The sequence below is a fragment of the Protopterus annectens genome, chromosome 14.part0 (assembly GCF_019279795.1).
Source record: "Protopterus annectens isolate FY-2018-M chromosome 14.part0, PAN1.0, whole genome shotgun sequence".
NCBI lineage: Eukaryota > Metazoa > Chordata > Ceratodontiformes > Protopteridae > Protopterus > Protopterus annectens.
In genome coordinates, this window is record NC_056748.1 from 631,163,860 (window position 1) to 631,190,340 (window position 26,481).

General features: G+C 38.5%; 1 protein-coding gene across 1 annotated transcript in view; it reads right to left on the reverse strand.

The window, feature by feature from the left end:
• Window positions 1-26,481, reverse strand: part of LRRTM3 (leucine rich repeat transmembrane neuronal 3) — a 1,115,649-nt gene that overhangs the window by 553,141 nt on the left and 536,027 nt on the right. The gene's annotated exons all lie outside the window — the stretch shown is intronic.

A 26,481-nucleotide genomic window follows, 5' to 3' on the forward strand; every position in this document is an offset into this window, starting at 1 on the left:
TATAGAATATCAGCTGGGGTTGAAAGCACAGGAAAGCAAAGCTAGAGTAGCTAACAAAATTACCTGTTAGGACAGATAATATTTTAGCCAGGGGTGGAGGAACAGCAACCCCAATTATCATTGAAATGCATTTTTAGGACTGCTTTTAAGGGTCTACTCTTATGGGAAATGGAATTAAATTCTATGTGTTTGAGACAAAGGAATAGAGGGTCTCCTCTAAGTTAACTGATTTAATCACACTTAGTAAGTCTTTATCATGTGATCACTGGGGTCTGTTAAAAATACTGTGAGTAAGAATATTGGCTAAGCTTGGGCATTTTTCAGGGTTGTGGATTAGAGTATGTGTCATATTTAGTTGAGAGTAAGTCAAGCAGTGAGGGAGTTCTATCCTTGAGGTTTTTAGGGCTAAGCAGAGGAGTGACCTGTATGGTAGGTATTTTGAATGTTGTTATAGCACCCATGCCTTCCTTATCCTTGATGCAGTATTATTTATTCTTGGAGTATCCTGCAGAGGATAACCTAAAGGTCGGCTAGTATACCAAAGCCTTTACACTTTCATGACATTGTACATCAGACTTATGTCCTGCATGTAAGGCATAAGCTACATATGTGATATACACATGCCTAATCTTAACAACTTTTTTGCTGCCAATCCAAACACTACTTTTGAATTCAGTCTGTATGATGTTCACTAAGGTGGTTTTTCTACCGAGACTGATACAGATAAGTGCCCCATTGGGGTTACTTCCTTTCTTTTTACTTCTTATAGTTTGTGTTCACGTCATCCAGGAAGGGAAAATGTGAGTATGGGAGGCAGATTCCCTATAAAGACAGACATAAGAACTGCCTTCTTTTGTTTGGGTGCTACACACAACCATACTCAGTGTGATATCTGTAAGGCATTTGCTCCCCTAAGGTACCATGGCTGAATCTGCCTGCCCCATAGTTCAGCCTCCTTTAAAGAAAAAAGCCAAAAGGGCACATATTGAATCTGTTCATAGGTAGGTACTAGGCTATTGGCCATAGGGCCTATATAAGCCTAGCCAAAAAATGTACTCTGGCTTTCGCCACCCAAGAAAATTATTTTCCTGTGCCCCTGTCTAGCAGAGCCACAGAAGTGATCCCTGGGGTGAATTTCCCATTTCCCATCCAATCATCAAGATTTTTCTTGAAGAGTGCTAATGAGGATCTCTGTTTGACATAGATAGGTAGTCTGTTCCAGACTATGGGAAGTCACTGGGACAGAAATCTATCCCTCCAGCATGTTCTGTTTATTGTGGTGACAAGGTTTAGGTCCCTAGAGCATGTAGCTCGGATGGATTGGGATTTCTTTAAGTGGAGCATGTCCATCAGCTCTGGGTTTGACATAGCTTTGTATGTTAGGCAGAGATCGCCCCTGAGTAGGCAATATGCGATGGAGTAAAGCTGTAGTTTTTTGAGACGGTCTGTGTAGGGCATCTGTTTGAGGCCAGTAATCTTCTTTGTGAGGTATTTCTGTGGTCTTTCCAGTTGTTTTAGATGTCTTGTGAGGTACATACCAAAAGGGGCATTGCACTCTATAATGGGTCTAATGAGTGATGAGTAGAGGGGAACAATGACCTCTTTTTTTCTGGATGAGAATCCTTTTGTGATGAGATGAGGCACGTAGAATGATTTCCTCACCACTGTGGCGATGTGATTATCAAAGAAGAGACTACTGTCCACCTGTGTCCCAAGGTCTCATCACATTTTCAGCATTAAGTAGACTACCAGCTATGTGGTAGTTCATGGGTACAGAGTTTTTACCAAAGGGGATGACAATACACTTTTTGGCATTGAGCTTCAGGCCATGGCTTTGACACCAGGTATCTGTCTCAGTGAGGCACATCATTAGGAGTTTCGATCATGGCTCCTAGTTTGCAGTCATCTGCAAACTTTGTTAGCCAAAGACCTTCTGTGTTAGCCTGCACTTCAGAGAAGTAGATACCAAACAGGAGAGGACCCAGGACTGAACCCTGTGGTACTCCACTTGTCACTGGTCTGAAGTCAGATTTGGAATCCGCTACTTTCACAGTGTGGGTTCTGTCCATGAGCCAGTTGGCAACCCATCTTGTGACATAGGGATTTATACCTAGTTTAGTGAGCTTATCTATAATTCCAGAGTGGGGGATGGTGTCGAAAGCTTTGGCGAGATCTAGATAAGCTGTGTGAACCATTTTACCCTCATCTATGGCTTTGGTGACTGCTTCAAAGAAGTCAATCAGGTTTGGAGACATGATCTGCCTTTTACAAATCCAAACTGGGTAGTGTCCAGAGTTTGGAGATTACCAATGTCTTTGTTTATGAGTTCCACGATGATACGTTCCATGGCCTTGCAGACCAGGCTCGTCAGGCTAATGGGGTGGTAGTTCCCAGGGTCCGTCGTGGCTCCCCCTTTGTGGAGTGGGATAACCATCGCGGTGCGCCATTCAGTGGGTACAAAGCCTGAGGTGAGGCTATGATTGAACATGGTACTTAGGTTGGGTGCCAGTTCATTCTGTAATTCATGTAGAACGCAGCCTGGGATATTGTCAGGTCTCATGGATGCTGTGTTCTTGGCTTTGGAGAGTGTGTTTTTTACCTGTGCAGCCATGATTATAGGAACATTGCATTCTTCAGGTATAGAGATGGGCCCTCTAGGGGGTGAGAGGGGAGAAAAGTTAGCACTGAACCTATCTGCTAGGATGTTGGCAATATCAGTTGGTTCTGTATATTTAGAGCCATTGTGCTGTAACTCAGAGCAGATCTGAGTGTTCCCATTGAGATTCTTGACATAGCTATAGAATGTTTTGTGGTTGTCTTTAGAGTCAGTGGCAATTTTGTTTTTGTAACTAGCTTTGGAGGATTTTATGAGGGATCTCAGCTTCTTACTGAGGTTGACCAGGGAGTTCCTCCAGTCATGGGATTTTACTCTTTTTTGGAAGTTTCGTTCTTCTGTTGTAGAGTTTGTTTATGGCAGAGGACCAACAGATTGGCTTCCTTTTTTTGGAAGATAACATCTTGGTTCTATTAGGGATAGCATGATCCATGCACTCGTGTAAGTGCTTATAAAGTGCATTTGTGTAGGATTCAGCAGTCATACCTCTATTGTCCATCTGCATGGGTGTCATGAAGTTTGCCACTTCTGTCTTAAGAAGTGTGAAGTTCGCTTTGGAGAAGTTTTTTACAATGGTTTCCCTAATTGGGGGGTGGGGGTGGTATGTGGATGTCTAGGCTGATTAGCTTTCACCAGATGTCTCTCTTGAGTTGGATGAAGAACTCAAAGACCAGCTGGTGCTAATGTTAGTTCCCTCTGATACAACCCAGTTGGAGACCATCATGGAGCTACCTACTCACATGTCCTCTGAGGCTGTGCATACATCTAGTACAGAAAGAGTGGGGGAATCATGGATTATTAATGGCCTAGGGGGATACATCAGTCTGTAGTTAGAAGTAGAGCCTGGTACCCTCATTGAATCCAGACAGGTCTCTGAACCTCCTGCATTTGACAATGCAGAATTTCTTTATAAGGGAAACAGGAAACAAACTTGTGACTACTGTAGGTAATGATGCTCACAAAAAAGTAGCAGGAGGACTTTACTCAAGGGCTGTTTAATGCCTTTATGGCTTTGAAACCCCCACAGGGATTGCCTGTCCCTGCTGCTGCTGCTCCTTGGTCATTCACCCTCATTTAAGAGAACAAGGGATTGTGATTCTTCTGATGAGGTGCTGGACTGTGTTAAAAAATCCTTGGCATATTCCTCACAAATAAACTGGTCTTTAGTCTTAGGATCTAATGAAGAGGATTCCTTGTCCTCTAACTCTCCCTTTGAGGAATTATCTTTGGGGATAAGTGTTTGTGTAAAGAATCACTTTTAAGTAGTCTGTTTCCAAGTATCAGAGGTTCAGAAGAGGTATTATGAACCTTTGCAAATGGACTCACCCAGAACTTCTGCATTCCCTCCTGTTTAAGTGTCCTGCTGGACACATTGGTAGCAGCTTCTCAGACTCCTGGCTCTAAACTTCCAATCCATAAGAAGCCAGACAGATTTTATAAAGTACCTGAGGATCATAAGTTCTTGTATAAAAGCCCATCATCTGATCCTGCAGTGGCTTCTATGTCAATGGATAAGCCATCCAAATTGCTTTCCTCTTCCAGGCTTCTGCCCTCTGACAAGGACAGACATACTGTGGAGAGATGCAGGGAGAAGTGCACACTTTGGCCTTTTAGGCCATTAATTATCAGACCCACATGGCTAGATATGTCTGGGTTCTTCTATCCCAACTGAGGGAGAGGTAAACTGACTTGCCTGATATAAACATTAAGACTTCTGCTGTTTGCTTACTAAGTTCTGCCTTTCAGGTGACCATCATTCTATTAAATGCAGTTATGATGCAGCCGGTGCCTCAGCTAGGGCAACTGCATCTGTTTCTGTCAGATGGAGATATTGCAGATAAATCTGCCTCTATCTGACATCTAATTTCTCAAACTCCTCGATCAGATTCCTATGTCCCTCAGGCTGTTACCATCCTGTTTGGCAACAGATTACCACAAACTTCTAGGTTCTCTCCATCATCCAACATGGTTATTTCATGGCTTTGAAGTCCCTTCCAACATTGTCTAGTCTCTATCAACCTTATCCTTGCCAGCTTCCTCATTTTACTCTGGTCATGCAGGATCTGGTGGAACGGGGAACCATGCTACCTGTTTCCTTGTCTCAACAGGGAACAGCTTTTTATTCCAGAATGTTTCTGGCTCACAGGAAGGAAGGGTCATGGAGGCCCATTCTAGAGCAGTTCTATCTCAACACCTTTCTCATTGTTCTTTCCTTCAGTATGTTGTCTCTTCATACTCTTTTCTCTCTTTTGCTTCCCCAGGCTTTTCTGGTCTCCCTGGATTTGAAGGAAGCTTACCTATATATTCCTATTCACCCTCTTTTCAGGAAATGTTTATGTTTCTCTGTTTCTTCCACTTATTATCAGTTCTACACTTTGCCTTCTGGTCTTTCTACAGCTCCAAGGGTATTTATCAAATGTCTGAACCCCCCCCCCCCACACCGCCCTATAGTAGCTTTTATTACACTTCAGGGAACCCAAACATTTTCTAATCTGGATGACCTTCTGATTTAAGCCCCAATCTTAGTAACTCCTGCTTCAGAACATACACTTCTCTATGCTTCTCTGTACAGTGTAGGATTCAATCTTAATCTCAAAAAGTCAAGTGTTGTCTCCCTCTTGGGATCAAGTGTTTTTGTTTGCAGGATTCATTCCTCTCCAGTGCTGAGTTCTCTTCTGCTTCTCAAGGTCTTCACTTTACTTATTTCTGGTCTCTTAATACTCTTCCAGTTCTTCCTGTAAGGCAATTTCTCTGAACCCTGGGGATCGTGGCATCCACTGTTCACCTGGCTCATTTTGCCAAACACCAAATGAGGAAATTCCAATTGTGTCTGAAGACTGTTTGGCTCCATTGCTGGCCACCCTCTGGGCTTTCCTCTCCCTCTTTTACCATGTCTCAAACTTGATCTCCACTGGTGGATTCAGCAAATCTCTCTAAATCTAATTTTGTCTTTTCAGGTTCCTACACAAGTTCACACTGACTCAACAGCCGCACATAGATGCTTCTGATCAAGGTTGTGGAATTTCCTCCAACAATCTGAATGCCCTGGATCTTTGGTTTCATTAACAGATGTCAAACCACATCAGTATCAAAGAGATGAGGGCTCTAATCTTTGGTTTTCTGGCCTTTCACTCCCAGGTCCCCTAAAGGTTTTTATAAACAATGATGTAGTACATCAAGCAGAGAGACATAAAATCTTATCTAATTTGCAGGCTGGGTCTACTAGTTTAGGATTTCACAACCCAACATAATTTGATTCTTCAGATGGTTTACATCCCTTCAAAGCACAGTCCTAGTAGCAGACTCTGAACAAGTCCAGGACACATCCTCACGAATCATTCCTTCACAGAGAGGTGTTTGTAGACATTGTACATTGTTGTGGCATGTATCAAGTAGATCTTTTTGCCTTCCCTCTGAACAAACAACTTACTTGATTGGGTTCCTGAGTTCCAAGTTCACTAGCATTTTCTTGAAAGGGGATGTTCTTGTATGCATATCCTCCTCTTGCACAAGATCATGTGGGGCACATCTAAAATATTGCTGGTATATCTCTTTTAGTCCAGACAGCACTGATTCCTCCTCCTTTTTCAGCTGGCCAGGGACATTTATCGTAAGTTACCTCACAGGATGGATCTTCTCACACAAGACAAGAGGTTTCTTATTCACCTTCACTTGTTCACACTTTGACTGACACTTTGCTGACAGAATTTTGTTTACTTTCAGACAGCAGTTTTATGTAGACATGCTTCATATTTTGTAGGCGGCCAGAAATCTAACTACTGGGAAATTATATGTGGCTAAATGGAAAAGATTTTCTGTTTGGTGTTTAAAGCATGGCCAGGACCCTTTTTCTGTGGGGGTCTTTATGGTCATTTCTTATTTGCGTTACCTGCTTAATACTGGGTTGGCATATTCATCTATTAAAGCTCATTTCTCCACCATTTCTGCCAGTCTGCCTTTGTGTCCACCTTTGTCTTCTAGTTTTGAGTTTAAACAATTCCTTAAAGGTGTATTTCATATCAGGCCCCCTCAAATAAAAAATGTCTTCCTTCTTCAGGTGTTACATTTGTTCTCCTTCTGAACATGCCTCTTCTTCTTCCCTATAAAGTTGTAGTTGGAAGACTGTATTGTTGTTGGCACTTTCTTTTGCTGAGAGCATTTCTGAACTCCATGCCCTTATGGTGGTTACACCTTTTTTTTTCTGTTTGTTTGTTCATATCGACAGTGTCTCTTTGCACTAATCTTTATTTTTTATGCCCGAGGAGTTTAATGATTTGTCCTTGAATGAATCTGTTAATCTTCTCTCTTTGTTTTCTTCTCCACAATCTGCTCATCTGAAGGTACTACTCACCTTGGATTTACATAGCTCAGATATTATTTGGATAAGACTAAATGCATAAGAAAATCTGAACAACTTTTTGTCTCCTTTCATGACAGGAGATTGGGTTTGGCAATGTCTAAGCAAACCATCTCCTCCTGGATGCCTAAGGCAAAAGCAGCTCTCCTCTTATTTTCATACTAATTCTAACAGAGCAGTGCCTTCTTTTGGTGCTTTTTACAATGGTCTGGATACTAGAGCCATCTTAGGAGCTGCTACTTGGTCTTCTGCCTCACTTTTACCAAGCATTATAAGTTGGGTGACATTTCCAGGGCCAGGACAATCACTCATGGATTTGTAGAGGGTTCTTTTCTGCCTTCCTCCTCCCCATACCTTCCAGTAGCTTTTGTACTCCCCCAATAATAAAGAATACAGCAACAGTGAAAAGGAAGGACATAGTACAGTTCTGTTTGCTCTTTCCATAACAATAGATGCTCTACTTCTCACTGTTACATTATTAGGTCTATTCCTCCTACCCACTTTTATTTTCTGTTGCTCTAATGCTATCCAAAAGATGTCCTCTTACATCCTTATCTCCTAATATTTCCTTTGTGGATGGGCATGTTATTGTTTCTCTGGGATTGCTCTGGTTCTCCTGGTGCACTTCAGTAACGAAAATTAGACATCTGTACATCACATATGTACTTTATGCCTTGCGCGCAAGACAAACATCTGACGTACAATGTTGGGAAAGTGCAAAGGACTTAGTATGTTGCCGGACATTAGGCTGTCCCTGGCAGGATAACACAAGAATAAGGAATACTGCAGGCATGAGAAGTAAGACATCTGCTATTATGGTAAGATCTTACACAACTGGACTTTCTAATAGGTTCACTTGGGTGGTTTGTGGATTAATAGCAGGTACGCTATATCTACTTTTGGTTCTTCAGTTAAAAATGGGTTAATTCTTTACAAAAGACCAAGATTTTGATGCAATTTTTGACTGTTACTTTTATTTGAAGATCAAATTTCATATTTTCTTCAGTTACTGTTCCTAATAGCTTGGAGTGTGGAGCAGTTTTAACTGTGGTGTTATAGAAACAGATTATTGTGAAGCTGGTATTGTTCTCAAGGAATGTTTTAGTCATAAAGAGAAGTTTTATTTGGGGGAAGGCTGGGGGTCAATAGAAACTGTGAGATACAGATCCAGGCCTCCACATACAGGAAGGATTCCTGTGCTAGTTGCTTTACCTTTTCGATAATTTAGCTGAACAGATGAGTGTTGAATCATCTATATACCGTATAATAGAGGAATTTTAGTTGATTTATGCAGGCCATTAATGACAATATTAAATAAGAGTAGTCCTAGGATGGAGACTTGAGGAATCCCTACAGATACAGGAAGAAAGGAAGAGATGTCAGTAGTCCATTTGACTGCATGGTGCCTGTCAGATAGGTAACTGGAGAACTGTGACAGGACAGAGATGGACTGTTTAGTCCAAGGGAGAAGAGTCTATTACGAAGTTTAGGCCTGGGACACCATTTCAAAGGCTTTGGACAGGTCAAGGAATACTGCTGATATTATTTTGCATGTGTTACAGTGCTGGTTAATGTGAGTACAGAAACTGAAGAGTGTAGTGTTGGTACTCTGATGTGGGTGGAACCCTTGTTGAGAAGGAGAAATACATTATTTTCCAGTATAGATTTTAGTAGCTGGTGATGGTTGCATTTCTCTTGGATTTTGGCTAGTGGGGAGGGGATAACAATCAGTTGATAGCTGGTAAAGTCACTACAGTGCCCACCTTTGTGAAGTGGCAAAGCATACCATTTCTTGCAGAGCCATGGGACATCGCTCTCTTTGATGGAGCAGTTGATTAGAATGCTGACTGTGTAGACTGATGCATGCTGCTAGTTTTGTATATTTAGGAGGAACATTATTTGGAGCAAGAGTCGTAAGTTTTAAGTTTTAGGAAAAGGTTTTTGATGAAGGAGGTTTGTATAGATTTTAAATTTCCCATTATGATGGTTTCTTCACAGGTAGATGAAGAAACCCCACAAAAGGAGTTTCTCAGTTGTGTCAAAGTCAGTGCCAGAATGGATGAATACTACTACAGTACTTATGCATTTATGGTTGTTTATTCTCAGAACAGCCATCAGAATTTCTGCTATTCCTATAGTTGAGGGAGAAGTTGGATGAAGTGAGAGGTTAAGTGTTTGTTTATATATGATGGCAACCCACCACCTTTTTTCTGTTATCTATCAAGTCTAAAGATGTTATAGCCTGAGGAAAACACTTCTCTGTCATGCATGTCCTGCTTTAGCCATGTTTCTGTGGCTATGATTATGTTAGGTAGGTGCTGGGAAATTCAGGCATGTACCTCTGACAGTTTGTTACAGAAATTTCAGAGGTTGATATTAAAGAGGAGAAATCCGTATGAATATGATGGGTATGGGAATAATTGTGAAATGAATGGGATTTCTGAATGGGGTCCTGGGTTGGGATTAATGTCACCTGAGAGGTGAAGTTTTAGAAGGGAAGGCTATTGTGTGTGCAGTTACATATATTTAGGTTTTGACAGGATGACTGACTTGTGATTAGTATTCGACTGGGACAGACATTATTTTTTGAAGAAGAAGAAGAGGACACGAGAAAGAGTAAAAATTGTGGGGGTTATGAAGATATTACTTTTTTGAAAGTAGTGTGGTAGTTAATTGCAATAGATGAAGGTAGCTAATTACTTTCATGTAGATACTGTGGTGAGAATAAGTGTGTAATGGTGGCAGTCAGGAGAAACAATAGGACATTTAGGAGCAGCATATTATAGTAATGAAGAAAGACATGCCATTCTAGTTTAAGGTTATGGCTTATTGTTGAATGAATAAAACGTTCATTAATGGGGGATAGTTGAAGAAGTGGATGCTATCAGTGTAAAATCATGTATGGTGGGGATAGAGAGTATAATAGTAGAGATGGGTGGGATGGGTGGAAGTGTGGTAGGGTAGAAGAATGGAGTGTGCAGAATCGCGGCGGAGAATTCAGCCAGAAGATACACAAAAAAACATGTCATGGATTATATAATGGTAAGACAATCTCTGTGTAAATTTAGTGGTGAATTCAAGTAAAGAATATTTAACAAAAGTACAACTTTGACTTGGGAGACTCTTAAACTAATTAAAAGCATTAAGCTGCCTCTGTGTTGTTAAGGAACATGAGTTATGGGGTGATTAATGCAGAAGAACAATGCCTGTTATAGCAGTTAATATTCTTTTTTTCTTTTTTTTTCCTGGGCAGGGCGTACCAGAGGCCTGCTAACTTCACTAGAAGGCTGCTGGTTTAACAATATGGTCCCTCTCCCTACCCAAATACTCCCCTCACCTTCAAGAATGCTGAGATAGTTATCTACCTTCTCTGAGCAAATGATAAGCCTCTTTAGTATAGCTCTATATGTCCTGCCTGGTGATAAGACTAACAGATTAGAAAATTTCCTCTCCTGGACTACATCAGCACTTCACCATGAAACAATAATCCTGGGTGACTTAATCATAGTTTGGCTCTCCCTCAACTCTGATTCTCCTGTATTGTAACTAAACATATATGGCAACTCACAACTCATTCATTCCATAACCAGACTCAACAAGTCAAAAAGGAAAAAAAAATGAACACTAAACTAGTTTCTAACAAACAAACCTGACTAAATGTCTTCTTTAGGCACCTTACCAAACACATTTAGTGACTATCTACCAGTCTTTGCCATTAGACACACAACTCCTCAACTCAAGAAATACCATTTTAATGAAGTATGAAATCTAACAAACTCTAATAGAGGAATTTCTTAGCCATTCTTACTTGCATAAACTTGAGTACTCTCAAAACAGTTCTTTTAGATGATATGGTTCACCTGTTTAATGCTACCTTCTTAAATGTTCTAAACAAACTGGTATCCATATAAAGAAAGAGGATCAGACAAATCAATGCCTGCTGGCTATCTGCAACAACCAAAAAAAAAAAATAAAACAATGCGTAATATAAGTAAGGCATGGAAAACATGTCAAGTTAGCAAAATGCAGGAAAATCTCCAAAACGTCAGACATCTTTGTTATTAAACCAAAATAAAAACTAAAATAAATGACTGTTTTAACTTACAAAATAATCACCAAAACATCTTGTTACTTTTTGGAGCTCCATCAAACAAAATCTCTATTGCCATGTAGAATATAGCAGATCAATCCATACACAGACATGAACCCAGACAATGCTGCTTTGTTATTTACCTCCTATTTCATCAATCACTATTAACAATGACCCTAACCATTCACCCCTGCTTAACTTGCAAGTCAGTGGCAAACATAAAACTTTCTCCATCAACACTTTCCCAACTTTTATCAGTAAAAAGCACCTAAAACTAAAACCTGCTACTCTAGCTGCAGATAACTTATCCCATTAATATTTGAAAACTGCAGCAGATTCGATTACTTACCCCGTTTCAATACTCATTAACAGATTTATCTGACAGTCTTATGTCCCCATCCCAAGAAGAACTCATTCATCCTACTCCTGCAGAAAAGGAGGAAACACATCCATTCCCAAATTCTAAGCCACATTCTTACCAATAACTTCCTCTGCTGCACTTAGAATGGCTTTAGATCAAACCACAGTACCACCACTACACTAACTGACTTTTCTAACAGTGTTAATTATAGCCACAATACAGGTAATATTCCATCTTGTATCTATCTAAAATCTTTGACACTCTCTCAGATATTAAACTGCTCCATCAATTAGCCTCCATTGATCTGTACTACTCCAGCCACTCCTGGTTCCTCAGTTACCTATCTGAGAGATCATAAGTTGCCAAATAGCAGTCTTGCATCTCTACCTTTTTACGGGTCTCTGCCAGTGTTCCTAAGGCTCCATATTAGAATTATTACTATTTAATACATTTATCAATAATTTACTCACTGCCTCAAAACATGCCAAAGTAGTTCAATATGCCATTGCTGCAACCCTTATATGTTCAGCCCAAAATCCTTTTTAATCAATCTGTTTACATAAGATTCATTCTCCTCCACAGAAAAGTAGATAGCAAAATCAGACCTAGTGCTAAACCAAAAAACAACAAAATTTCTCCTTTTCACTCCTATGTCACACACCAAATGCAATGCCAAAAGTCAAATAATCTCTGCCAATAGTACTATTGAGGTAGTCTCCAACAATAAATGACAAGGGGTTATAGTAGACAACAACATGACATTCAAATTCCACATCCAACATACAATCAAAAAAATAGATCAAATGTGTTATGCTGTATACCTGTGTGTATGTATATATATATATATATATATATATATATGTATAATATATATATATATATATATATATATATATATATATATATATATATAGATATAGATATAGATATATATATATATATATTTATACATACATCCAAAGTCTGACTGACAGTAGACAGATAAATGTCCTGCCTTAAACAGTATACTACAACTCCACTCCACCAACAGTACTCTCCACTCTACTGACATCACCTCTCAATCCACACAGCTCCAAACAAGAGAAATGTTCTTTACTCCAATTGTACATCAGTATCATGGAATTCAAGCTTCCCACCAGTCAAACTCCTTAGCAGCACAAATATAAATTAAAATTCTTTCTGCTCAGCTCTTGGCTATGCCCGTACTGTTCATCAGGCTTAATTATTCGTAAACTACCTCTCCTATATAGACCTACATGTCTGAGACTTTCTCTTCTCTCTTATTTTTCTGTCTTCTACACTTCTAATGACAAAATGTATATAAGTATATGTGGCCTAATGTTCTTGTTTGTCTTTTCCTGGTTAGGGGTCGCCACAGCGGAACTCCGGTCCGCTAATGATTGGCAGTCGATTTTTATGGTGCTGAGTTGCCAGCCCAATGCCCAACCTTCAACGAAGGCACCCCCATTCACGCATGTCTTTTGAACGCCACTCAACTGTGGGGAGGACATGCAGACTTCACACAGAAGGCACTCTAGCCGAGAATCGAACAGGAGAACCTCTTGCTGTGAGGCAACAACGCTACAGCTGCACCACCGCGGCTTTACTAAACTGCACCTATCATTGATTTACATTGCTGCAAGCTATACCTGATTGTTTCATAATTACCTGCTTTATTCATCATCACTTTGTATGTGAAGTTGCTACTGTTACCTTGGCATTCTGTATGTTGTATGAGTATTGCTGTAAGCAGTTTTCATGGAGCTTTATATGTAATGGTGCTACATCTTAACTGAATATTCTGTATGTTGTGTATGTACTACTGTTACTATTTCTCATGGATCTTTTCTCCATGATCCTTCACAGAAAAGAGGCTTTCTTTCCCAGTTGGACTTCCCAGTAAACAACTGCAATTCAATAAATAAATAAATAACTATCAGGAGTACTGAGACAAAAATCTAATGCAGTGATGATCAAACAGACCTTTGTAAAATAACTGGAAAGATCTCAGTTTAAAGATTGTAAAACAAAGAAAGTTATAACCAGGTAAAACAGCAATATAAAATTCAGTTGAAGGGGTAAAATGGTGATAACATGCCAAGTATGAGTTAAAAGTTAGAAATAATACAGGTCGATACAAGGCAAAAAAAAAAAAAAACCCCAAAGCAAAAACAGGTGGGTAAAGTGACACTTATTAGAGGTTAAAAAAAAAAAAACAACAACAACATCCCAGTGCTAATCCAACAGTACTGCAGGCAGTGACAGTAGAGCATATTATGGTAACTATTTTGCTGTTGGAAAATACAGAGCAGCTATATGCCGGAAAATTTGCTACACAGAAAAGGTAGAGTAGAAGAATTCAGTTTCTATTCAGGTGACATCAGGAAATGTTCATTTCAATCTGCAGAATAATTACAAGGTTAAATAACAGTCTCCACCTATTACTATCTAAAACAGATGTGGACATTTGTGTGATCTCACTCTTATTATCGTAACACCTTTTATCCAAGGCTTCCTGGTTGGACTGCTGGTATTTTCAGCTAGTGCAAAATGATGCAGTTAGAACAGAAACAATTGGTTCTTTTATCTATATATCTGAAAAACTCCTAAGCGATGGCATAAATAGTATTGGATCTACTTTGGAAGCTCAAACTTTCAAAACTTCAAATTTCATATAGTTGAGACCATAACATTGAAGTTTTGAAAGTTTGAAACTTCAATAAAAACAAAAATAAAACCCTTTTTTTTTACATTTTTGTAGGAGGGCAAGCATCCCTGCACCCCCACACCACGTGCTAATTAAATATACCAACTCCAAGATCATGTTACAGTGAAGAGAATGGTAAATTTCCTCTTTCTGACCTTCTACTTCAGATAAAGATGTTGTACCACCAGGCTATAACATCCTAAGGCTTCATCGAACCAATGGAAAGGGAGGAGGGGTAGCTGTTCTGTGCAAATCCATGCTTGAAGTGTCCAATAATGCCTTGCAAACATCCCAGTTTGGCAATGCTGAAATTCTTATCACTAAGCTCCACATTAATAAGAACAAATGTATAAATTTCATCTCTGCGTATATTCCCCAGGCAATAACATAAATACCCTTGAAGATATCCTACATTGGTTATCCAGCAATTACCCCCAAGAAGCCATTGCACTTGGGGACTTCAACATAGACTGGAACATGTGTTCCTCAGAACCCCCTCTCACCACATAAACCTTTATGGATTTTCACAGGTCATATCCTCCCCCACTAGGAACAGTAAACCCAACAATAAAGCAAGTATTCTGGATTGGATTCTTGTTAACACCCATCTCCTCAAATACAAGAGTGGTACCCTGCCTGATGATGTAAGTGATCACCTCCTTACCTATTTAATCAGGCAAAAAGCTGATATCCACAACCAGTCCATTTTTAAAACAATAAGGAACAATAAGAATTTCAACTGCACAAATTTCCAAAATGAACTCAAATCTTGCAATTGGTCATTTCTGAAACAATTACCACTTGAAGAAGCAGTAAATTACTTTACCAAATTCCTATCCATCCTTGACACCCATGCACCAGCACGGACTATTAGAACCAAAACAAAAGTTGCTTCTTGGCTCTCAAAAGAAACCAGACATAAAATGCTACTTAGAAATAGGGCTTGGGCCATTTCAAGGACCACAAAAAAACCCATAGATCAAGTTAGACACAGACAGCTAAGAAATGAAACAAAAAAATCCACATTAGACAAGAAAAACTATTACTCTCATCTACAAGAAAAACACCAAAACAAGCCACAAAAGTTTTGGATAGGTATAAACAAACTCCTTAGTCCAGGACAGTCCGCCACTCCTACCCCCTTGGATTCTAACCAAAAACCCCTAGCAGAAATTGTCAATACCTTTAACAGCTTCTATACAACAACCATCCAGAACCTAGCTAACCAATTATCTCCTGGATGCTCATATTCTCCAGCCACTACACCCTGCTCCCAACTCCCCTTTAACTTAAAGCCAGTTTGCACATCTTTGGTCTGAAAATTACTTAAAAAACTAAAGCCTACCACCCTGTCTGCTGATCTCCTCCCTGCAGAATATCTACAAAAAGTGTTCAGATACCATAGCATACCCCATTACTATCCTGATCAATAGAACTATAACTGAAGCGTCCATTCCCTCCATCTGGAAGATATCCTATGTCGTCCCACTCCATAAAGGGGGCAGATCTACTGAACTTTCAAACTATAGACTCATGGCTATTCTGTCACCCTTGGCTAAAATTATGGAAAAATGCATCCACAATCAACTCCTAACTATCTTATCCATAATAATCTTCTAGCCAACACCCAACATGGCTTTAGACCATTCCATAGTACAACCTCAGCCCTCCTCTCCTTTTCTAATGTCATTAACCAACACCCAAAACAATAATAAACTTTCCTTTGATATCTTTCTCGATCTTTCAAAAGTCTTTGATATTATAAACCACCAAATACTCATAAACACTTTGAAATCTATCTCCCTAGAGGACCAGGCCATCCAATGGTTTCAATCATCATATCTCAGTGGTAGACAACAGGCTGTCCTGTGGCAGAGCAAACTGTCCACTCTTTTACACATCACCCTTGAAATACCCCAAGGCTCCATACTAGGTCCACTATTATTTTCCATTCTCATCAATGATTTGTATAAGGTCATCCCAAATGCAACATGCATTCAATATGCAGATGACTCCACTGTAGTATGCTCCGACACTTCACCTACGGAGTTGCAGATTCAATCCCAAAATACTTTTAACACAGTTGAAAATTGGCTCCTTAACCGTCGTTTCATGTTAAATCCTAATAAAACCAAACTGCTACTTTTCTCCCCCACTCACAGGTCTGCCCCTTTAACCTTTATATTAAAATCCAACAACAGCACCATTATTTCCCCAGATTCCTCAACCAAACTGTTAGGAGTTATAGTAGATAATAACCTTAAGCCTGATCTTATCAATAAAACTATTAAAACAGTTAATAAACTTGGCTCACTATATAGGATCAAGCCCTTCCTAACGGCATTAGCCAGAACTGTAATTGCTCGTATACATCTACTCTTCACCCTCCTCTATGCTTCCCCTCTAATTACAAACCTCAGCAAAACTGACCTTAACAACCTTTCTAGCAGCTACAATTACATTGCTACATTTGCTACCGATGCAGCCTACAGAACTCATCACTGTTATAACCTAAATCTATTAGGATGGCTTAAACTGCCTAACCTACTTCAGGTTAACCAACTAATAGTTGCACACAAGATCCTGTACCAACCAGATAATACTTAAAAACCTCATCACCCCTACAGTAACCATAGTGCACTTCGTTCATCTGAAAGATTACTAGTTCAAACTCTCAAATCCAACAACACAGCCGGTAAATCTCTATTTGCTAACTCTGTTGGCAAAACTTGAAATTCTCTTCCTGCTAATCTTACATCTGCACTCTCTCTACCTCAAATCAAGAAAAGTCTTATTCAGTACTTTAAAAAACAATCGCTATGTCCTTGTCCTAATCCAGACTAACTCTAACCATCACTTGTGTGCACATGGAGGACTTCTGCCTACACTTTATTGTTTCTTAACTTATAAATCATATGATCTCCTTGGATCTACTGCCAGGTTAGCCTACTAGGCATCCAATATCCTATCATTCTTAAAAACACTGTCTAGAAGTTTCTGAGTAAAAATGTAATAATTTGTGTATTTGTTTTTGTGTTTGTTTACATCTGTGTAAAAATCCTTTTATTTGTGTTTTATTTTGTGTTTTAAACTGTAAAAATGTAACAGTTTTTTTAATGTCTTTTTGGAGCTTTTCTCCCCTGGCCTTTGATGAAAATGGACATGTATCCAGTCGGACTATCCCAGTAAACAAATGTAAAATCAATAAATATTAAATAAATACAGAAAACTCTATTTAAACTGCTTGAAGTTTCAAAACTTCGATCTTATGGTCTTAACCATATGAAGTTCCAAGTATTGAAAGTTTGATATTCCAAAGTAGACCCATAGTGCCTAACCCCCCCCTGCTACCACTGTTAACAATAACGCCTGTACAGAGGTGTACAAAAATGCCCTGTATAAATATCTATACAAATGTATAGACTCAGTTGTACCTGAATGGATCAAAACAAGGTCCTCACAGAAAAAAAAAAAGCCACCCTGGTGGACATCAAGCATAAATAGGTTATACAACAAGAGGAAGAAACTAATTTTTAAGAACAAGAGGGAACTGCCTGCCTCAGCAGAGGAAAGATACCCTCCACAGCTTGAACAAGCAAATTAGATATTCTGTAAAATTTTCTAAAGACAATTATGAAGCTAAACTAGCATCCTTAACTAAGAATAATCACAAGGCATTTTGTAGCTACATCAGAAATCTAAAAGGGAACACCCAGCTTTGTGCCAAATGAGTAGTGGACGATGCCACTCATACTGACCCTGAAGACATCGCCGACCTGCTAGCAGACAGATTTGTTGCAAACCTCACCCCCCTACCCCCAGCAGACATACCGCAAAGCATATCTGTCACCAGTCCTCTACCTAGCATCTCCAAAGAGTGTGTCACAGCCGCAGTCACCATGGCAACAAACACAGCCTCTATCGGACAGGATAACATCCCAGGCTGTCTACTAAAGGATCTAAAACAGAACCTAGTGGAACCACAAGGCTGTGGAGAGAATCATCATGGACCTTATCAACAAAGACATAGGTGACCTTCAAACTATTGACCCGACCCAATTTGCCTTTGTTAAGGGTAGATCATGCTTATTAACCAGGTGGACTTCATTGAGAATGTCACTAAAGCCCTGAATGAAAGCAAAACAGTAAATACAGCCTATCTTGACTTAGACAAGGCTTTTGACACAATCCCACACTCAGGCATTATTGATAAACTCACCCAGCTGGATATTAACCCATATGTCACTAGATGGGTAGCCAACTGGCTTACTGACAGAATGCATACAGTCAAAGTTGGGGATTCTACCTCTACCAGCAGAACAGTTACCAGTGGTGTACCGCAAGGATCTGTACTGGGTCCCCTACTGCTTGGAATCTATTTCTCAGAAGTCCAGACCAAAATAGATGGCCTGTGGCTTAACAAGTTCACCACTGACTGCAAACTGGGTGCAATCATTGAGTTCCTCAACAGTGTTGACATACTACAGAAAGGGTTTACACAGACAAATGATTGGTGCCAAAGTCATGGACTTAAACTAAACGGGAAAAAAAAAAGTTTTATCTTCCCATTTGGCAAAGGGGACTTCCCTGCAAATTACAATATTAACAGTAGCTCCTTAGCTCAATCCTGTGCTGAGAGATTTGGGAACACAGGTTGATAGCAACCTGAACTTCGATCAGCATGTGTCCACAGTGGTAAGGAAGGCCTTCTATGTTGCACATCTCATAACTAAGGGTATTGCATCCTGAGCTAAGGATGTTATAACTCCCCCATTCACATCCCTCATTAGGCCACTAATAGAGTACAATGCTCCCTTCTGTATGTACTTCACCAGATATCTGCAGCAGCTGGAGAGACTTAAGAGGTTTCTCAACAAGAAAACTCAGGGCCTTCAACACATGGCCTGCATGAACAGACTGAAGGCTCTGTCACTGTACACTGTATCTTATAGGCTGCTGAGGGGCGACTTGTGCCTGGCATACAGAGCAGTATTGGACCCCACCCTAATAGAAATGCTGCACATTTGCAATTTAAATCGAACAAGATACACTCACTCTAGGAATCTTAACCTAGCATGCAACATTAACAGTACATGCTGGAGAGATGGATATATCTCCCAGAGATTGCCACTCTTATGGAACAAACTCCCAAGTCATGTAAAACAGAGCTCCTCAATGACCTTATTTAAGTGTAACTTAGACAGCTGGATGGAGACTGTAAATTTCAATGGGGGTGTCACCCATGTCCCTCATGGATAAGGCAGATGGTGCTGATCATAGGCTCACACTGCAAATATAGACCATAGAACTTGGTCAATAAGAGAACAAGGATATAACATGGCTAGGCTTATAAAGACCCTAGGGCTAGTACCCTAGTAACCTTCTATGAACCTATGAAACTATGATGTACTAGGTATTTTTTATAGACTTGAAAAGTATATTGTATGATAAACAAAATATTGATGTTTACATACAGTATACTGCTTTACACTGTGCATGATCTACTTATGTGTGATAACTAATTAAGTCTTCTCCTCACTTTTGTATCTTGCTTAGTAGCTAAAAGAGTCTAAGAAGCCCTAGGGATATAATTTTATATTATGAAGCTGGCTCTGTTATATATTCCTGGTATTCTTTATGAAACTATTTGCCTTCACATCAGGATACTGCAGTACAATTTCCAAATGGCATTTAATCTTAATTGTCTCAGGTAAGTATTTGCAAGCCTTTAGTGAAGACAGTTGCCTTCAGTAAATGTTTTGACAGAGATCATTGTTTTCTATTTTATTTTTTATTTTCCATCATTTATTTTTTTGCTTATTGCTATACAGAGAAGCACTACAAATTATGCATTATAAATGAAGTTGAAGATGAAAGTAGGACAAATCCCTGGAGATGAAGAGACACGCACCGTGTCTGAAAATTTCATGTGACAGTAGTGTTGTGGTACTAGTGATTAATGAACTATATATCCCTCATGCAAAAGCTGAAGGCACGAACCGAAGGTGAGCAGTTCATTGCCAGAAAATGAAAATAAGTTATTTTTTTTTTGTTAACTAGAAGAATAAGGCAAAAGTTAAATATACTGTTTGAGAATATGGGAAGGGTTCTTTTAAATTATTACATTGATATATTAGTGAGGCAGTAGTCTGAGTTATGACAGCAAACATTGTGAAACAGTAACTATTGAAAGTTAGCAGAACATACTGGTCAGGTGTGACTTACATGCATATGCATTTCTGTATCTATTTGTTTCAAGCTAAATCATTAGACACAGTGTTCATTTTCTGGCTTGAGGAATGTTTCTACTTTGGTTGTGATTCCATACTCGGTTAAAAAAAAAAGCATCAGAACAAATTATGCTCACTAACTTATCATTCATCATGTAGTCCTATTTAAAAGCCAGAGTTTGATTACAACATTTGTGTCTTTCGACTTTTCCCGGTTAGCGGTCACACATCGAATTCCGGTCCGCTAATGAATAGCAGTAGAGTTTTACGTGCTGGCTTGACGGGCCTAACGCACAACCTTCAATGAAAGAACGCCCGTTCACGCACGTCGCCACACAGAAGACACTTTAACTGAGGATCGAACGGGCAACGTCTAACTGTGAGGCGACAACGCTACCGCAGCACATTTTAGTTGTAATTAGTTGCCCATTGTTTTGAAACAGATTAAAACAGTTGCTCAAGAACACAATTTACTTTACTGGGTTATTTTATTTTGTACTGCTAAATGACTATTCATTCCACAACACACCGTTTTCAGAGAAAACTTTGAATGTTTTACACTAATAATACATGCATGTCATGTCAGCAAACCAGTTGAGACTTATTTGACAAGCAGATTATGCACTAAGGAGTTCACTCTATTGTCTTAACATGCACAATAGCTACAGTCTGGTTATGAAAATTATATCCTTGAAACAGGAATACAGTAAATCAAATAATAACATCGCTGTCATTAGTTAGTTAGATTTACCATACAATATCAATTTCCCCTGAATGAGCACATAAGGATCTTATCAAGAAGGTTAAATCTGTCCAGTCACAAAGTGCATCCTGTGCTGCTAATCGTTGTGTGTGTATGCATTTTTTTTTTTTGGGGGGGGGGGGGTTAATTCCCTAAAATGTTAGGAGAAGACTGTCCATAAAAAGGCCCTTCCCCTACAGCTGTACCAGTTTTAAAATCTATTGTTCAAGATAAACACCTTAACCATTACACCAACCCCCCATCTCCCCTTAATAAAAAGTCACAAATGTCACCAGCTACCATTCCAGGGTGTTTTTTCTTCTTGTTTTTCAACAAAGGGATAATGATGATTACAGGGTGTGAGATATATTGTCACCAACATGGAAGATTTTGGGGAGCTTACCGTCCTGCAAAATACATTTTTCATGTTGTTGCCAGTAGGTTTTGGTGATATAAATTTAATAAAAAGGTACATCAAGCAGTTTGCTGTTGGGATTGTACATAAATATCTCATAAAACATCTACCTGAGCCGTCAGAATGAAGAACAAGAAAGCATACTTGTTCCAGTTTCTACATATTCAACTATAACTTAGTTTTGGCTATTATATAGTATATAAACATGTTTATTTTCTGAAGCCTGATCACTAATCGTTTATGTTGTAAAGTAGTTTTTCAGGATATTGAAGTCAAGGTCCTCAAACAGAACTCTTCAAGCTAGTCTTCATAATAATGTAGTCAAGATGTTGTAAATATATTTAACAGAAGAAAATGACAGATAAATAATAATGTAGTTAGAATGTTGTAAATACATCTCACAGAAGGGAATGAAATATAAACACTGGTGGGATAAGTGATTTCACTGTGAATCTTTTTGCTACTGGCATGAAGCAATGAAAACCCTGGAATTAGAATCTGCCTTGCTGACCTGCATAGATTATTAAGAAAACCATGTATCACTCTGCCCAATAGAAGGCATATACATCTGCTAAGATGACTTATTAAAGGAAGGTTTGTAAATGCATTTTGGTCACATACTGCATGCATTTTGTTAGGTTCTTCCTGGCTGCTTTGTTTCTAAGATGAGTAGAGGATTTTCCTTTTTTTTTCTGTTTCATTCATACTTTGTACATAATCTGAGACCTGTAAGGTTGTAAGCCTAATGTAACTTTTACCTGTAAGAAGTCAAGCTACCATTGGCTTATAGCATGCTGATGAGAAAAAAAACAATACAGCAATATGTTAGCATCTATATAATGCCTGAGTACATTTCTGAACATCTGTGAAACACTAAGCATTCTAGGGCCATTTAAAACCCTTCTCTTATCAAAGCATTATGAGATTGTTTTAATAAACTAGCTACTATATTCTTGATTAAAATGTACATATCTCCCATAATAACGTGACATAGGGAGGACTGCAAATGCTATTTCTGACACCCTGCAGTATTTTCCATGGTCTGCCTCTCTGGGTGTTCTAAGCATCTAGCTGAGCACTTTTCATTTCTTATTTGGAATTTACTGTAAAAATTAATAAGAAAAAAGGTTTTATCTATGCTCAAACTTCCAGAGTAAAACCTGTCTTGGTATTCTTATGAGGTAAAATAACACTGAAGCACATCTACATCTAGTAGAGTCTGGGACGTTGGCCTGACTGGTTGTCAATGTACACTGTTAAGCCAATGGGCTGGGCCATGTTGGCTTAACAAAGGGAAGTTTGTGAATGCATTTTCAAACGCATATAGGTCTGAGTTCATCCAGTTTATGTTCATATTAGAGATGCAGTATTTATAGTCTGTAGGCCTGCGCTGTTACTTTTTTTTCAAAGGATAATTAAGGAACAATAATTACAATAGTTTCTTACCTATATCCAACATGTTTGGGCCTTGTGGAACAAAAAGAAAAAGATAACATTGGTAAGTGAATTTTTGAATGGACTGATGAATCCAGCAATTAATCAGCTGATCAAAGTTTAGTTATATGGCTAATTTTCTAAAATCTGAGGAAGAGAATGCTTGACAACATTCAAGGTTTATATTATGAAAATTATATGGTTACTATAAATAGCTATTAATGTAAACTCCTAAAATTATAGAACATATTAAAAGTTATCTAACATTATTGCATTAAAATTGTGTTTACAGTTTTCTTGTTTTAGCCACAGTGGTTAATTGTTCCAGCTATAACAAAAAAGAAAGATTTTAAGAATGATGGAACATTTAATGGATACTCACTGGTACACTACAGTCCTCATTTTGAGTTGCAGTTTGTCAGCAAGGTGATATTCTACAATTGACTCTAAGGTAGATGTGGTCTAGGTCAGACAGAGTATTTTAAAAGCTTAAACCATACTGGAAGTAATTATTTGATTCATATCCAAGGCAAACTCTGCAACACAGATATAATGTGGGAACTTCTGACTATTCTTTCCAGATGGAATAACTTCATTATTTGTAGAGTTCAAAAACAAGTAGCCCTAGGTAGTGTGAAAGGAACAGATATGGTAGTATAAATTCAGGACATTAGATACACACACACACACACACACACATATATATATATATATATATATACATATATATATATATATATATATATATATATATATATATATATATATATAAAATCTGATCATAACAATGTTCTTACATTGGTTTATCCAAAGTCTTAATAAGATAACAGACCTGATTTGCAAATACTGATCTGGTGTCCAGAATAATGGCAATATCACATATCTTCAGCAAGGCTCAGCTCTGCTTTATATTGGAAGAGTCTATGATATAATCCAACACCAAATCAGCATCTTCATTTTTGTGGTATAAAGCAGCAAATGTCTTCAAGACCACTCATATTCTTCTTTGTGGCAGCATATTCTAGCAGCCCAAAAGTCTCACAATGAAGGGTCAGAGGAGGGAAAGACATTAATATCAGCATTGTAGGGATATCTTAGACTATATCACATTATGCCATTTCCAGAAAGCTACTTATTAAAGGGAGAAAAGAAAAATGGACAAAAATTAAACTTCTAGTAACTCCTCTTTATAGGCTGTGCAGATATGATGTCACAGCTACAGCATATGCTCTGTACACCCCCCTCCTCCGATAAGACATGGGCATGTATAGAACTGCTACCAACAGCCTGTAGAGTCATTGAAGGCATGCAAGTGAATAATTAATATAAACTTAAGATGGATGGCTGTAATGAGTCTGTGGCATGAGGCTTTGGCCTTGTGCTCTGAGAAGATCACCCAGTCCTTTTATGTAAGACATCTCAGTACTGTGATGAGGTCTGCAGTCGGGCAGTCTATGAAACCATAGTGAGACAGTAAATGAAGAACTCTATAAGAAAGCACAGTGGTTTTAAAAAGGATGACAGATATCTTGACAAGTTATTAATAACATGCAATATCTTCTTTAATGAATGAGTTACTAAAGCTCCAATTGTTAAAGGTATTTACTGACTCATTGAATTATATCTGCCAAAGTTGGGACAAGACAGCCCTTCCGACAGTCTTATTGCATTCCCCTGAGTCTTCAGGGAAAGTTTACCCAACAGTGACCACATCATGTGCAAGATGCATCACTGTAATTCATTACAGGGACAGACATGCAGAAATCTAACCACATGGTGGCAACCTTATCATCAATATAGATTATAGTATAATACAGTCTAATACTGAAAAAAAAATACATATTGGCACAAGCTTTGCTGCACAATTTTTCATTATACAAGACAATCAAGCTAGACTGCAACAAACTCTGACAACTTTACTTTCTATGGAAAATAAAAGACTAGTGGAACTTTTAATGTGAGATGTAACACTTAATACATTTAGAGTACTAGACCATCACATGACTGTTTTACCAAAATCCATTTCTTTTTACTTTTTGAATATAAAAAAAGAAAGCAGTTCAGGCTGTTTACATATAAATAGATGCCACTTCACTCAAAGCATCTATAATCATAGGATACATCAAGACTTGTTGTTGTTTGTCTTTCGGCTTTTCCTGGTTAGGGGTCGCCACAGTGGAACTCTGGTCCACTAATGATTGACAGTTGTTTTTTATGGTGTCAAGTTGCCAGTCCGATGCCCAGCCTTCAATGAAGGCACGCCCATTCAATGCATGTCTTTCGAACGTCCACTCAACCATGGCGAGGACATGCAGACTCCACACAGAAGGCACTTCCAACCCAAGCCGAGAATCGAACGGGAGAACCTCTTGCTGTGAGGCAACAATGCTACCGGTGCACCACCACAGAACTAGGATACATCATCAAGACTCTGATATTTAAAAATTTGCACACTTCTCTGTAATGCTTGTGCCAGAAGGCATTTCTTCCTTTTATGGGTTAATGTGTAAAACATTTAAGTTTATCAAACAGAAATAGATTAGCCTTGTGTGCATTCATACAAACATTATTATTTATAAGGCAACAAAGACACTAGAAATCCTAACTGAATTTTACGCAGCATGGCTCATTTTACTGGCACCCTAGCCTATGCCAATGTCATTCATATTAATGTGGGCATCTGGCCTGAGATTTTTTTTCCAGGACTATGCTAGTGATGAAAGAAAAAATAACTAAAACAAATGCAGATCTCTGGTGACTGTTCCATTAAGGTCTACAGTGCATGTCCTAATTTTCTGGAATAGAAAAGCCTTATTGCATTAAAGGATAACCTTCTAAGAAGACAGTTATTCAGCAAGATGCCCGGCACCTCCAAAAAAGGAAAACAGCACTGTCTAAGCTAGAAGAGACTGTGTTTCACTTCCTAAAATTATACATTTATAAAAAGCCTGTTGAATTGCTCAGAATCCTTTACTAAGCCTATACTCTATACACACACATATATATATATATATATATATATATATATATATATGTCTGTGTTGTGTGTGTGTGTGTGTGTGTGTGTATAAGTGTACATATAGATAGACAGCTGTGTGTGTGTTATACATATAAGTATTCAAATTTATTATGTTTGTTAACCAGGTTTATTTGTAAACTGGTCTATCCAACATCAGCAGAAAATGTGCAATAAAGAAAACATATTTATACAGCAGCATGTAAGGTACATATATCAAAGCAGATGCATAGAAGTAAAGTAATTATACACATGACAGTGAAATACTTATAGTATTTACATTATTGGCATCATTTACATATTGGAGTAGTTCTACAGATAAGAAATTTTAGAAACATATTGAAGAAATATAGAAACATATATCCACACACACACACGTGTACACACACACACACACACACACACACACACACACACACACATATATATATATATATATATATATATATATATATATATATATATATATATGGCTTTGTGTCAGAAGATCAAGTTTTCAGAAACTCAAAATTAAT